Source organism: Tachyglossus aculeatus, chromosome 15 (assembly GCF_015852505.1).
Source record: "Tachyglossus aculeatus isolate mTacAcu1 chromosome 15, mTacAcu1.pri, whole genome shotgun sequence".
Taxonomy (NCBI): Eukaryota; Metazoa; Chordata; class Mammalia; order Monotremata; family Tachyglossidae; genus Tachyglossus; species Tachyglossus aculeatus.
Window position 1 is genome coordinate 3683687 of NC_052080.1, and position 16975 is coordinate 3700661.

A 16975-nucleotide genomic window follows, 5' to 3' on the forward strand; every position below is an offset into this window, starting at 1 on the left:
TTTCATTCATTCCTGTTCATTGAACGCTTTCCAAGTGCAGAACACTGTACTAGGCGCTTGGGAGAGTACAATAAACAATAAGCAACAAACAAGCTTTCATTCATTTATTCTTTCCTATTCATTGAGTGCTTTCTAAGTGCAGAACACTGTACTAAGCGCTTGGGAGAGTACAATAAACAGTAAGCAACAATAAACGAGCTTTTGTGCATTTATTCATTCCTATTGAGCACTTTCTAGGTGCAGAACACTGTACTAAACGCTTGGGAGAGTACAATAAACAATAAGCAACAAACAAGCTTTCATTTATTTATTCACTCCTATTTACTGAGCGCGTTTAAGTGCAGAACACTGTACTAAGCACTTGGGAGAGTACAATAAACAATAAGCAACAATAAACGAGCTTTCATTCATTTATTCATTCCTATTGAGCGCTTTCTAAGTGCAGAACACTGTACTAAGCATTTGGGAGAGTACAATAAACAATAAGCAACAAACAAGCTTTCATTCATTTATTCATTCCTATTTATTGAATGCGTTTAAGTGGAGAACACTGTACTAAGCGCTTGGGAGAGTACAATAAACAATAAGCAACAATAGATGAGCTTTCATTCATTTATTCAATTCTATTGAGTGCTTTCTAAGTGCAGAGCACTGTACTAAGCGCTGGGGAGAGTACAATAAACAATAAGCAACAAACAAGCTTTCATTCATTTATTCACTCCTATTTACTGAGCGCGTTTAAGTGGAGAACACTGTACTAAGCGTTTGGGAGAGTACAATAAACAATAAGCAACAATAGATGAGCTTTCATTCATTTATTCATTCCTATTGAGTGCTTTCTAAGTGCAGAGCACTGTACTAAATGCTTGGGAGAGTACAATAAACAATAAGCAACAAACAAGCTTTCATTCATTTATTCATTCCTATTTATTGAGCGCGTTTAAGTGCAGAACACTGTACTAAGCGCTTGGGAGAGTACAATAAACAATAAGCAACAATAAATTAACTTTCGTTCACTTATTCATTCCTACTGAGCACTTTCTAAGTGCAGAGCACTGTACTAAGCGCTTGGGAGAGTTCAATAAACAATAAGCAACAAACAAGCTTTCATTCATTTATTCATTCCTATTTATTGAATGTGTTTAAATGGAGAACACTGTACTAAGCGCTTGGGAGAGTACAATTAACAATAAGCAACAATAAACGAGCTTTCAGTCATTTATTCATTCCTATTGAGCGCTTTCTAAGTGCAGAGCACTGTACTAAGCGCTTGGGAGAGTACAATAAACAATAAGCAACAAACAAGCTTTCATTCATTTATTCATTCCTATTTATTGAATGCATTTAAGTGGAGAACACTGTACTAAGCATTTGGGAGAGTACAATAAACAATAAACAACAATAAACGAGCTTTCGTTCACTTATTCATTCCTAGTGAGCACTTTCTAAGTGCAGAACACTGTACTAAGCACTTGGGAGAGTACAATAAACAATAAGCAACAAACAAGCTTTCATTCATTTATTCATTCCTATTTATTGAGCGCGTTTAAGCGCAGAACACTGTACTAAGCGCTTGGGAGAGTACAATAAACAATAAGCAACAATAAATGAACTTTCGTTCACTTATTCATTCCTACTGAGCACTTTCTAAGTGCAGAGCACTGTACTAAGCGCTTGGGAGAGTTCAATAAACAATAAGCAACAAACAAGCTTTCATTCGTTTATTCATTCCTATTTATTGAGCGCGCTTAAGTACAGAACACTGTACTAAGCGCTTGGGAGAGTACAATAAACAATAAGCAACAATAAACGAGCTTTGGTTCACTTATTCATTCCTAGTGAGCACTTTCTAAGTGCAGAACACTGTACTAAGCGCTTGGGAGAGTACAATAAACAATAAGCAACAAACAAGCTTTCATTCATTTACTCATTCCTATTTATTGAATGCGTTTAAGTGGAGAACACTGTACTAAGCGTTTGGGAGAGTACAATAAACAATAAGCAACAATAGATGAGCTTTCATTCATTTATTTATTCCTATTGAGTGCTTTCTAAGTGCAGAGCACTGTACTAAGCGCTTGGGAGAGTACAATAAACAATAAGCAACAATAAACGAGCTTTCATTCATTTATTCATTCCTGTTGAGCACTTTCTAAGTGCAGAGCACTGTACTAAGCGCTTGGGAGAGCACGATAAACAATAAGCAACAAAAAATAAGCTTTCATTCATTTATTCATTCATTCGAATTGAGAGCTTTCTAAGGGCAGAACACTGTACTAAGCGCTTGGGAAAGTACAATAAATAATAAGTAACATTAAAAAATAAAAGAGCTTTCATTCACTTATTCATTCATTCCTATTTATTGAGCGCTTTCTAAGTGCAGGACACTGTAACAATAATAATAATGATGATGGCAGTTATTAAGTGCTTACTATATGTAAAGCACTGTTCTAAGTGCCGGGGAGGATACAAGGTGATCAGGTTGTCCCTCGTGGGGCTTACAGTCTTAATCCCCAGTTTACAGATGAGGGAACTGAGGCCCGGAGAAGTTAAGTGACTTGCCCGAGGTCACACAGCTGACAATTGGCAGAGTGGGGGATTTGAACCCATGACCTCTGACTCCAAAGCCCGGGCTCTTTCCACTGAGCCACGCTGCTTCTCTTAATAAGAGAATCTTATTATTTATTATCTGTTTATTGAGCGCTTTCTAAGTGCAGAACCCCGTACTAAGCGCTTGGGAGAGTACAATAAACAACAATCAACAATAATAAATGAGCTTTCATTCATTCATTCCTATTTATTGAGAGCTTTCTTAGTGAAGAACACTGTACTAAACGTTTGGGAGAGTACAATAAACAATAAGCAACAATAAACAACAAACAGAGTCTAGAGGGGAAGACAGATATTAATACAAATTAATGACAGATATTCATTCATTCTTTCAATTGTATTCATTCATTCAATCGTATTTATTAATAATAATAATGGCATTTATTAAATGCTTACTATGCGCAAAGCACTGTTCTAAGCGCTGGGGAGGTTACAAGGTGATCAGGTTGTCCCACGGAGGGCTCACAGTCTTAATCCCCATTTTAGAGATGAGGTAACTGAGGCCCAGAGAAGTGAAGTGACTTGCCCAAAGTCACACAGCTGATAATTGGCAGAGCTGGAATTTGAACCCATGACCTCTGACTCCAAAGCCCATGCTCTTTCCAGCTGAACCACGCTTCTTCTTCCAAGCGCTTAGTACAGTGCTCTGCACACAGTAAGCGCTCAATAAATATGATTGATTGATTGATTGACATTCATTCAATCATATTTATTGAATGAATATTTATTGATGTTGCCAACTTGTACTTCCCAAGCGCTTAGTACAGTGCTCTGCACACAGTAAGTGCTCAATAAATACGATTGAATGAATGAATGAATGAATGAATGAATACTGAACTCTTACTGTGTGCAGCGCACTGTACTAAGCGCTTAAGGCACAGAGAAGTTGCCTTTGGTCACACAGAGACAAATGGTGGAAACACAAGTAGAACCCAGCTCTTTCAGATTAGTGATCCAATCAGTCTATCATTATTATTATTATTATTATTATTATTGTTGTTGTTATTATTATTATTATTATTATTATTATTATACAAGCTAAGCAGGTTGGACTCAGTCCACAGCCCACATGGGGCTCACAGTCTCAATCCTCATTTTACAGATGGGTAACTGAGGCACAGAGATATGAAGTGACTTGCCCAAGGTCACACAGCAGCGAGAAGCAGCGTGGCTCAGTGGAAAGAGCCCGGGCTTTGGAGTCAGAGGTCATGGGTTCAAATCCCGGCTCTGCCACTTGTCAGCTGTGTGACTTTGGGCAAGTCACTTCACTTCTCTGTGCCTCAGTTCCCTCATCCGTAAAATGGGGATTAAGACTGTGTGCCCCCGCCATGGGACAACCTGATCACCTTGTAACCTTCCCAGCGCTTAGAACAGTACTTTGCACATAGTAAGCGCTTAATAAATGCCATTATTATTATTATTACAGCAGATAGGCAGCAGGGTCGGAATTAGATCTCCTGGCTGATGCCTAGAAGCTTTACGTAGGGCGAAGAGGTCCCAGCCTTTTTCTGGAAAATACTGCCCTGATTATGTCAATCAATCAATCAATCAATCAATCAATCGTATTTATTGAGCGCTTACTGTGTGCAGAGCACTGTACTAAGCGCTTGGGAAGTCCAAGTTGGCAACATACAGAGACAGTCCCTACCCAACAGCGGGCTCACAGTCTAAATGGGGGAGACAGAGAACAGAACCAAACAATACTAACAAAATAAAATAAATAGAATAGATATGTACAAGCAAAATAAATAAATAGAGTAATAAATATGTACAAACATATATACATATATGTCTTTGTGAGTGATTTGGCTCTTTAATGCCCATTCTTGGAACACCTTGTATTTTACTGTTAACTTTGTCAGCTGCACAAAGCACTGCCCTTGAAATAGCCACCGCCTGCCTGGACCGATAAAAGAGGATTTGCCAAAAATAAACTTGGAGCCTTTGGTTCCATCTCGTGAACACGGGGGCACTGAGCAGTAAAGCAAAGAGTCCAGTGCTCTGCCCACGGTAAGCGCTCAATAAATACGACTGAATGAATGAATGAATGAATGCATAAAAGAGGAGATATCTCTGAGATTTGAAAAGCAGGAGGGACAGGTATCAATCAATCGTATTTATTGAGCACTTACTATGTGCAGAACCCTGTCCTGAGCGCTTGGGAGAGTCCAGTACAACAGAATGAGCATAAATGTCCCCTGCCCATCATGCGCTTACAGTCTAGAGACTGTACACAAGCATTTCCCCCTCGTCCCCCTCTCCATCTCCCCCGCCTTACCTCCTTCCCTTCCCCACAGCACCTGTATATATGTTTGTACATATTTTTTACTCTATTTATTTATGTATCTTCCTCGTACCTATTTTATTTATTTTATTTTGTTAATAGGTTTGGTTTGGTTCTCTGTCTCCCCCTTCTAGACTGTGAGCCCGCTGTTGGGTAGGGACCGTCTCTAGATGTTGCCAACTTGGACTTCCCAAGCGCTTAGTACAGTGCTCTGCACACAGTAAGCGCTCAATAAATACGATCGATTGATCTCGTGAACACGGTGGCATTGAGTAGTAAAGCAAAGAGGAGACGTCTCTGAGATTTGAAACACAGGAGGGACAGGTATCAATCGATCATATTTATTGAGCGCTTACTATGTGCAGAACCCTGTCCTGAGTGCTTGGGAGAGTCCAGTACAACAGAATGAGCATTAATGTTCCCTGCCCATCATGCGCTTACAGTCTAGAGACTGTACACAAGCATTTCCCCCTCGTCCCCCTCTCCATCTCCCCCGCCTTACCTCCTTCCCTTCCCCACAACACCTGTATATATATTTGTACATATTTATTACTCTATTTATTTATTTATCTTCCTTGTACCTATCTATTCTATTTATTTTATTTTGTTAACGTGTTTTGTTGTCTGTCTCCCCCTTCTAGACTGTGAGCCCGCTGTTGGGCAGGGACCGTCTCTAGATGTTGCCAACTTGGACTTCCCAAGCGCTTAGTACAGTGCTCTGCACACAGTAAGCGCTCAATAAATACGATTGATTGATTGATCTCGTGAACACGGTTGATTGATTGATCTCGTGAACACGGTGGCATTGAGTAGTAAAGCAAAGAGGAGACGTCTCTGAGATTTGAAACACAGGAGGGACAGGTATCAATCGATCGTATTTATTGAGCGCTTACTATGTGCAGAACCCTGTCCTGAGCGCTTGGGAGAGTCCAGTACAACAGAATGAGCATAAATGTCCCCTGCCCATCATGCGCTTACAGTCTAGAGACTGTACACAAGCATTTCCCCCTCTTCCCCCTCTCCATCCCCCCTGCCTTACCTCCTTCCCTTCCCCACAGCACCTGTATATATGTTTGTACATATTTTTTACTCTACTTATTTATGTATCTTCCTCGTACCTATCTATTCTATTTATTTTATTTTCTTAATAGGTTTGGTTGGGTTCTCCGTCTCCCCCTTCTAGACTGTGAGCCCGCTGTTGGGCAGGGACCGTCTCTAGATGTTGCCAACTTGGACTTCCCAAGCGCTTGGTACAGTGCTCTGCACACAGTAAGCGCTCAATAAATACGATCGATTGATCTCGTGAACACGGTGGCATTGAGTAGTAAAGCAAAGAGGAGACGTCTCTGAGATTTGAAACACAGGAGGGACAGGTATCAATCAATCGTATTTATTGAGCGCTTACTACGTGCAGAACCCTGTCCTGAGCGCTTGGGAGAGTCCAGTACAACAGAATGAGCATAAATGTCCCCTGCCCATAATGAGCTTACAGTCTAGAGACTGTACACAAAAATTTCCCCCTCCTCCCCCTCTCCATCCCCCCTACCTTACCTCCTTCCCTTCCCCACAACACCTGTATATATGTATATATGTTTGTACATATTTATTAATCTTCCTTGTACCTATCTATTCTATTTTATTTTGTTAATATGTTTTGTTGTCTGTCTCCCCCTTCTAGACTGTGAGCCGGCTGTTGGGTAGGGACCGTCTCTAGATGTTGCCAATTTGTACTTCCCAAGCACTTAGTACAGTGCTCTGCACATAGTAAGTGCTCAATAAATATGATTGATTGATCTCGTGAACACAGTTGATTGATCTCGTGAACACGGTGGCATTGAGTAGTAAAGCAAAGAGGAGATCTCTCTGAGATTTGAAACACAGGAGGGACAGGTATCAATCAATCGTATTTATTGAGCACTTACTATGTGCAGAACCCTGTCCTGAGCGCTTGGGAGAGTCCAGTACAACAGAATTAGTATAAATGTCCCCTGCCCATAATGAGCTTACAGTCTAGAGACTGTACACAAAAATTTCCCCCTCCTCCCCCCTCTCCATCCCCCCCCACCTTACCTCCTTCCCTTCCCCACAGCACCTGTATATATGTTTGTACGATTTATTACTCTATTTATTTATTTTACATGTACATATTCTATTTATTTTATTTTGTTAATATGTTTGGTTTTGTTCTCTGTCTCCCCCTTCTAGACTGTGAGCCCGCTGTTGGGTAGGGACCGTCTCTATATGTTGCCGACTTGTACCTCCCAAGAGCTTAGTACAGTGCTCTGCACACAGGAAGCGCTCAATAAATACGATTGAATGAATGAATGAATGAATTTCTTTTTTTTTATGATTGTTAATCATATTGCTTTCATCATGTGGATTCTTTTTAAGGGGCAAGAACAAAGATTAGGAACCTAGCCAGTTTAGCTTGGAAACTCGTTCCAAAGACACAACAAACTGAAGCAGCACGGCTTAGTGGAAAGAGCCCTGGCCTGGGAGTGAGAAGGTCATAATAATAATAATGATAATGGCATTCATTAAGCGCTTACTATGTGTAAAGCACTGTTCTAAGCGCTGGGGGTGGGGTTACAAGGTGATGAGGTGACCTGTATATATGTATATATGTTTGTATATATTTATTACTCTATTTATTTATTTATTTTGCTTGTACATATCTATTCTATTTATTTTATTTTGTTAGTATGTTTGGTTTTGTTCTCTGTCTCCCCCTTTTAGACTGTGAGCCCACTGTTGGGTAGGGACTGTCTCTATATGTTGCCAACTTGTACTTCCCAAGCACTTAGTATAGGGCTCTGCACACAGTAAGCGCTCAATAAATACGATTGATTGATTGATTAGGTTGTCCCATGGGGGGCTCACAGTCTTCATCCCCATTTTACAGATGAGGGAACTGAGGCCCAGAGAAGTTAAGTGACTTGCCCAAAGTCACACAGCTGACGGTGGGTGAGGCCGAGATTTGGCTCCGCCACTTGTCCGCTGTGTGATCTTGGGAAAGTCTTTTTGCTTCTTTTTTCCTCAGTCGCCTCATCTGTAAAATGAGGATCGAGGCTGCGAGCCCCACGGGGGACAGAGACCTCATCCAACCCTACTTGTTTGTATCCACCCCGGCGCTTAGTACAGTGCTTGGCACATAGTGAGCTCTTAACAATCCCCATTATTATTAATTTCTTTGTGTCTCAGTTCCCTCAACTGTAAAATGAGGGTTCGATACCTGTTCTCCCTCCTACTTAGAATGAGTACAATCAGTGTGAGTTATTTATTTTTCCTGTACATATCTATTCTATTTATTTTATTTTGTTAGTATGTTTGGTTTTGTTCTCTGTCTCCCCCTCTTAGACTGTGAGCCCACGTTGGGTAGGGACTGTCTCTATATGTTGCCAACTTGTACTTCCCAAGTGCTTAGTACAGTGCTGTGCACACAGTAAGCGCTCAATAAATACGATTGATTGATTGATTGTGAGAAAGGGACGGTGTCTGATCTAATTAAATTGTGCAAACCTTTAGAAGCAAACGAGAGTCATAAATCTAACGTCTTTATTTCTGACCTTTCCTCTCTTGTGTTATTTAAGTACTTATTATGTACCAGTTACTGTAGTAAGCACCGAGGGAGATATCATCAGTGGCATTTGAGCCCTTATTGCGTGCAGAGAACTGTGCTGAGTGCTTGGGAAAGTAAAACAGATGTGGTAGACATAGTCTCACCCACAATGACTTTACAGTGTGGAAGGGGAGAAAGACATCAATAAAAATAATCTATAATAATAATAATGGCATTTATTAAGCGCTTACTATGTGCAAAGCACTGTTCTAAGCACTGGGGAGGTAACAAGGTGATCAGGTTGTCCCATGGGGGGCTCACAGTCTTAGTCCCCATTTCACAGATGAGGTAACTGAGGCACAGGGAAGTTAAGTGACTTGCCCAAAGTCACACAGCTGACAATTGGCGAGCTGGGATTTGAACCCAGGTCCAAATTCTAATACAGAATTTAAAGAGATGCAAGCAAGTCCTGTGGGTTTGAGGGTGGAGGAAAGGCTCAAATCCAAGCACAAACTCTGAGAAAATCAGGTTGGACCCAATCCCGATCCTATTTAGCGTTCATAATCTTAATCTCCATTTTACAGATGAGGCGACTGAGGTACAGAGAAGTGAAATGACTTGTCCAAGGCCCCACAGCAGACACTTCATCATCAATCGTATTTATTGAGCGCTTACTGTGTGCAGAGCACTGTACTAAGCGCTTGGGAAGTACAAGTTGGCAACATATAGAGACAGTCCCTACCCAACAGTGGGCTCACAGTCTAAAAGACACTTGGCAGAGTCGGGATTAGAACCCAGGTCCTCTGACTCCCAGACTCTTTCCACGAGGCCTCCCTGCTTCTCCTATACTTTCTATTCTCTAGTTCCCCTTCTCCCCTCTCTTTTTTCCCCCTCCTCTTCTTGTTGTCTGCAGCGATTCCTGTTTTCTCGTTTTTCTCTCAGTTAGTAAAATGGGGATTAAGCCCTGAGCCCTATCAATCAATCAATCAATCAATCAATCATATTTATTGAGTGCTTACTGTGTGCAGAGCACTGTACTAAGCGCTTGGGAAGTACAAGTCGGCAACATATAGAGACAGTCCCTATCATCATCATCATCATCAATCGTATTTATTGAGCGCTTACTATGTGCAGAGCACTGTACTAAGCGCTTGGGAAGTACAAATTGGCAACATATAGAGACAGTCCCTACCCAACAGTGGGCTCACGGTCTAAAAGGGGGAGACAGAGAACAAAACCAAACATACTAACAAAATAAAATAAATAGAATAGATATGTACAAATAAAATAAATGAATAAATAAATAAATAGAGTAATAAATATGTACAAACATATATACATATATACAGGTGCTGTCCAACAGCAACCTGATTAACGGGCTTACAGGCTAAGTAGGTGGGTGAACAGGAGAACTGAAGTGACTTACCCAAGGTCACTCTGCAAAAAATAGGAATAGAACCCGGATCCTCTTACTCCCAGTCCCGTGCTCTGTCAGGCCACAGCGATTCTCTCATCCTCTAGATTGCAAGCTCGTTGTGGGCAGGGAATGCGTCTGTTTATTGTTATATTATACTCTCCCAAGCACTTAGTCCAGCGCTCGGCACAGTAAGCGCTCAATAAATACGACTGAATGATCAAATGAATGAATTAGTTATCAAAGAACCCCTAAATTAAAGCTTTGCCGGCCACTAACCCCGTTTGCTCATTCATTCATTCAATCGCATTTATTGAGCGCTTAGAAGCGGCGTGGCTCGATGGAAAGAGCACGGGCTTTGGAGTTAGAGGTCATAGGTTCAAATCCCTGCTCCCCCAGTTGTCAGCTGTGTGACTTTGGGCAAGTCACTTCACCTCTCTGTGCCCCAGTGACCTCATCTGTAAAATGGGGATTAAGACTGTGAGCCCTACGTGGGACAACTTGATCACATTGTATCCCCCAGCGCTTAGAACAATCAATCAATCAATCAATCATTCGTATTTATTGAGCGCTTACTATGTGCAGAGCACTGTACTAAGCGCTTGGGAAGTACAAATTGGCATCACATAGAGACAGTCCCTACAGTGCTTTGCACGTAGTAAGTGCTTAACAAATGCCATTATTATTATTATTATTCTCTGTGCCCCAGTGACCTTATCTGTAAAATGGGGATTAAGACTGAGCCCCCCGTGGGACAACCTGATCACCTTGTAACCTCCCCAGCGCTTAGAACAGTGCTTTGCACATAGTAAGCACTTAATAAATGCCATCATCATCATTATTATTATCATTATTACTGTGTGCAGAGCGCTGTACTAAGCGCTTGGAAAGTACAAGTGGAGTCAGAAGTCATGGCTCCGTCACTTGTCAGCCGTGTGACTTTGGGCGAGTCACTTAACTTCTCTGGGCCTCAGTTCCTTCATCTGTAAAATGGGGATTACGACTATGAGCCCCATATGGGACAACCTGATCACCTTGTAACCCCCTCTGTGCTTAGAACAGTGCCTTGCACATAGTAAGCGCCTAATAAATGCCATCATCGTTATTATTATTACAATTCAGCAACAAATAGAGATAATCCCCGCCCAACGACGGGCTCACAGCTCAAATCGCACAACCCGCTGCTCAGAAACCTTTTCATCATCATCATCATCAATTGTATTTATTGAGCGCTTACTATGTGCAGAGCATTGTACTAAGCGCTTGGTAAGTCCAAATTGGCAACACATAGAGACAGTCCCTACCCAACAGTGGGCTCACAGTCTAAAAGCTCACAGTCTCACAGTCTAGAACAGTGCTTTGCACATAGTAAGCGCTTAACAAATGCCATCATCATCATCATCATCATCAAAGGGGGAGACAGAGAACAAAACCAAACATACTAACAAAACAAAATAAATAGAATAGATATGTACAAGTAAAATAAATAAATAAATTAATAAATAGAGTAATAAATATGTACAAACATATATACATATATACAGGTGCTGTGGGGAAGGGAAGGAGGCAAGATGGGGGGGATGGAGAGGGGGACGAGGGGGAGAGGAAGGAAGGGGCTCAGTCTGGGAAGGCCTCCTGGAGGAGGTGAGCTCTCAGCAGGGCCTTGAAGGGAGGAAGAGAGCTAGCTTTCCCTCCCTCGCCATGAGGCATTTCCTATCGTGGGAAGATAGGAGCCTAGGAGACGTAAATTACTCTATTTACTATGAGTTCTCATCCTGCAAGGCGGCCGCCTCAGAGAGCCAAAGCAGCACTTGCCAGGAACAGATAAGTCACAATCCCATCCAGCGTGATTGCTGAGAAACAGATATAAACAGCAAGCTAAAATAGATCCGAGCAACTTCACGGCTTATTTTAGTATATTCACCCCTCACATCCAAGCCGTCACCAAAACCTGCCGGTCTCAGCTCCGCAACATTGCCAAGATCCGCCCTTTCCTCTCCATCCAAACCGCTACCCTGCTAATTCAAGCTCTCATCCTATCCCGTCTGGACTACTGCACTAGCCTTCTCTCTGATCTCCCATCCTCGTGTCTCTCTCCACTTCAATCCATACTTCATGCTGCTGCCCGGATTATCTTTGTCCAGAAGCGCTCTGGACATATCACTCCCCTCCTCAAAAACCTCCAATGGCTACCGATCAATCTGCGCATCAGGCAGAAACTCCTCACCCTGGGCTTCAAGGCTCTCCATCACCTCGCCCCCCTCCTACCTCACCTCCCTTCTCTCCTTCTACTGCCCAGCCCGCACCCTCCGCTCCTCCACCACTAATCTCCTCACTGTACCTCGCTCTCGCCTGTCCCGCCATCGACCCCCGGCCCACGTCATCCCCCGGGCCTGGAATGCCCTCCCTCTGCCCATCCGCCAAGCTAGCTCTCTTCCTCCCTTCAAGGCCCTGCTGAGAGCTCACCTCCTCCAGGAGGCCTTCCCAGATTGAGCCCCTTCTTTCCTCTCCCCCTCGTCCCCCTCTCCATCCCCCCGCCTTACCGCCTTCCCCTCCCCACAGCACCTGTATATATGTATATATGGTTGTACATATTTATTACTCTGTTTATTTATTTATTTATTTATTTTACTTGTACATTTCTATCCTACTTATTTTATTTTGTTGGTATGTTTGGTTCTGTTCTCTGTCTCCCCCTTTTAGACTGCGAGCCCACTATCGGGTAGGGACTGTCTCTATGTGATGCCAATTTGTACTTCCCAAGCGCTTAGTACAGTGCTCTGCACATAGTAAGCGCTCAATAAATACGATTGATTGATTGATTGATTGATTTGGAGACTGTAAGTTTCCTGCGGGTAGGGATCACATTCCCTGGCTCTGTAGCCTCGTCCTTTCCCGAGACCTTATGGGGCACCCGCTCGATAAACACAATTGTGTGATCGGTGAATTTTTGGCTACAACGCTGAGAACCAAAATCATTCACAACCTCGCTGTGGTGGGAGCTGTATGACTCCTGCGTTTGAAACTTTTTTTTTTTGTATTTGTTAAGCGCTTACTATGTGCCAAGCACTGTTCTAAGCGCTGGGGAGGATACAAGGTGATCAGGTTGTCCAATGTGGGGCTCACAATCAATCCCCATTTTACAGACGAGGTAACTGAGGCCCAGAGAAGTGAAGTGACTCGCCCAAAGTCACACAGCTGACAAGTGGCGGAGCCGGGATTTGAATCCGTGACCTCTGACTCCAAAGCCCGGGCTCTTTCCACGGAGCCACGCTGCTTCCCCGGCAAGCAGCATCAGAAGGACCTTACACCGGCAAGCATCATCATCATCATCATCAATCGTATTTATTGAGCGCTTACTATATGCAGAGCACTGTACTAAGCGCTTGGGAAGTACAAATTGGCAACACATAGAGACAGTCCCTACCCAACAGTGGGCTCACAGTCTAAAAGGGGGAGACAGAGAACAAAACCAAACATACCAACAAAATAAAATAAATAGGATAGATATGTACAAGTAAAATAAATAAATAAATAAATAAATAGAGTAATACACCGGCAAGCAGAGTCAGAAGGACCTGGGTTCTAATTCCGGCTCCACCAATCAATCAATCAATCAATTAATCAATCGTATGTATTGAGCGCTTACTGTGTGCAGAGCACTGTACTAAGCGCTTGGGAAGTACAAGTTGGCAACATATAGAGACAGTCCCTACCCAACAGTGGGCTCACAGTCTAAAAGGGGGAGACGGAGAACAAAACCAAACAGACTAACAAAATAAAATAAATAGAATAGATATGCACAAGTAAAATAAATAAATAAATAGAGTAATAAATATGTAAATAAATAAATAATAAATAAATTGCAAATAAATATGTACAAATTTGTACAAATATGTCACCACTTGTCTGTGTGACCTGGGGCAAGACGCTTCACTTCTCTGGGCCTCGGTTATGTCAACGGAAAAATGGGGATTAAGACTGTGGGCCCCGTGTGGGACAGGGGACCTGATTTATTTGTATTCATTCATTCAATCGTATTTATTGAGCGCTTACCGCGTGCCCACCCTATCGCTTAGTATAGTGCCTCGCACATAGTAAGCACTTGATAAATGCCACAATAATAACGATATTATTAATAATTGACCTAGGGAAGCTTCTTGAGGACAGGGTTTGTCTTCTAGAGAAGCAGCATGGCTCAGTGGAAAGAGCACGGGCTTTGGAGTCAGTGGTTGTGGGTTCAAATCCCGTCTCTGCCAATTGTCAGCTGTGTGACCTTGGGCAAGTCATTTAACTTCTCTGGGCCTCACTTCCCTCATCTGTAAAATGGGGGTTGACTGTGAGCCCCCCGTGGGACAACCTGATCACCTTGTAACCCCCCAGCGCTTAGAACAGTGCTTTGCACATAGTAAGCACTTAATAAATCCCATCATTATTATTATTATTATTATTATTATTATTATTACTCTCCACTGCCAAACTCCTAGTACAGTGCTCCATACACAGTGCTCTCAGTAACTACTACTGATTATCTGAAAAATTAGATTCTAAACTCCTCGGGGGCTGGAAATTTGTGTTTTCTATTATATTGTGTTTTCTATTTCTATTATTTGTGCTTCTATTATACTCTGCTAAGTGCTAAGTGCAGCGGTCTGCCCAAGTAGGTGCTCAATAAATACTCTTGAATCAGTGTTACTTACTGAGAGCTTACTCTGTGCATAGCACAGTACTAAGCGCTTGGGAGAGTGCAATACAATTAGTCAGCCAATTGTATTTAGAATAGTATTAGCTGTGGTATTTGTTAAGCACCTAATAATAATAATTATAATGATGGTATTTGCCAATCAATCAATCAATCAATTGTATTTATTGAGCACTTACTGTGTGCAGAGCACTGTACTAAGCGCTTGGGAAGTACAAGTTGGCAATATATAGAGACGGTCCCTACCCAACAGTGGGCTCACAGTCTAGAAAGTGCTTAACTGTGCGCCAGGCACTATATTAAGCGCTGGGGTGGATACAAGCAAATCGGGTTGGATACAGTCCCTGTCCCACATGGGGCTCATGGTCTCAATCCCCATTTTACAGATGAAGGAACTGAGGCACAGAGAAGTGAAGTGACTTGGCCAAAGCCGCACAGCAAGTGCTCACCGTGTGCAGAGCACTGTACTAAACACGTGGGAGAGTCCAATATAAGGGTCAGTAGGCACATTCTTTGCCTATAAGGACCTCACAGTCCAGAGGAGAGTCATAGGTACAAATAAATAAATTATGGATATTGATCAAAGTGCCATGGGGCTGAGGAGGAGGTAAATAAAGTCTGCGAATCCAAGTACACTATGAAAAAATATGTACTTAAGTGGTGAGGATGGTATAAAAGAATAATAATGAAGTAATTATGGCATTTGTCAATTGCTTACTATGTGCCGAGCACTGTTTGCTTTCTTTTTTTCTTTTTTTATTTTTTTTAATGGCATTTGTTAAGCGCTTACTATGTGCAGAGCACTGGTCAAAGCGCTGGGGGGATACAAGGTGATCAAGTTGTCCCACGTGGGGCTCACAGTCTTAATCCCCATTTTACAGATGAGGTAACTGAGACTCAGAGAAGCTGTGACTTGCCCAAGGTCACACAGCAGACACGTGGTGGAGCCGGGATTCGAACCCATGACCTCTGACTCCAAAGCCCAGGCTCTTTCCACTGAGTCACGCTGCTTCACAATAATGATGGCATTTGTTAAGCGCTTACCATGTGCAAAGCACTGCGGGAACGTATCCGCTAATTCTGCTTTATTGTACTCTCTCAAACGCTTAGTTCAGTGCTCTGCATGTAGTAAATGCTCAATAAATACCAAGCTTGTGGTGGGCAGGGAATGTGTCTGTTTATTGTTACATTGTACTCTCCCAAGCGCTTAGTACAGTGCTCTGCACACAGTAGGCGTTCAATAAACATGAATGCCTGACTGACTGATCGGATAAACACCATAAATATTTATCTGTACAATAAATCTTCCTAAAATGAATTCTGTCTTGTACATCAGCACAGTTTGTCCGTTGTTAACAAAATCACCGTCCTAATAGGGCAACGGGTTGAGCTTCTAGAAGGGTAATCAATCGGTACTATTTATTGAGCGCTTAATGTGCAGAGCACTGTACTAAGCACTTGGGAGAGTGCAATACAGCAGAATTGGCAGGCCTGCTACCTGCCCGTAACAAGCGTACAGGCTAGAAGAGGAGGCAGACATTAATATGAATAAATAAGTCATTCACTTCTCTGAGCCTCAGTTACCTCATCTGTAAAATGGGGATTAAGACTGTGAGCCCCACGTGGGACAACTTGATCACCTTGTATCCCCCCCAGTGTTTAGACCGGTGCTCTGCACATAGTAAGCGCTTAACAAATGCAGCTTAAAGATAAGTGCTTTGGGGTTGGGGTGAGGCGAATATCAAATGTCCAAAGGCCGCAGATTATCTTTTCCGTGGAGAAAAACAGCTCAACTCTCTGTGTATAAACAAGCCTCCATGGACACCGGTACAAAATGGCAACCGCTAGAATTGACACTTTAGAAGCCCGACCTGAAAATAGCATTTTAAATTGGTTCAATACAGAGAGATTAACTATTTCTCTCTCTGCCAACTCCGGCCAAAAGATTTTAATCAATCAATCCAATTCAGGGAGCGGGTCAGTACAATAGCAAGCGCTTAGTACAGTGCTCTGCACACAGTAGGCGCTCAATAAATATGATTGAGTGAATGAATAGAACAGAGTTGGTAGATAAGTTCCCTGCCCACAACCAGCTTATAGTCTGGTTGAGGAATTCTGGCCTAATAATATTTTCCAACCGTGAGGTAGTCAACAGCAACTTTTATATAGCAAAAATAACAGATGACGATATTTATCCTCCCTCTGGAGGGTCTCTGTTGAGCCCGTTGTTGGGTAGGGACTGTCTCTATATGTTGCTGACTTGTACTTCCCAAGCGCTTAGTACAGTGCTCTGCGCACAGTGAGCGCTCAATAAATACGATTGAATGAATGAATAAATGTTTTAATTTAGGACTCCAAATAAGTTATCATCTGATAAAATACATATCTATTCTATTTATTTATTTA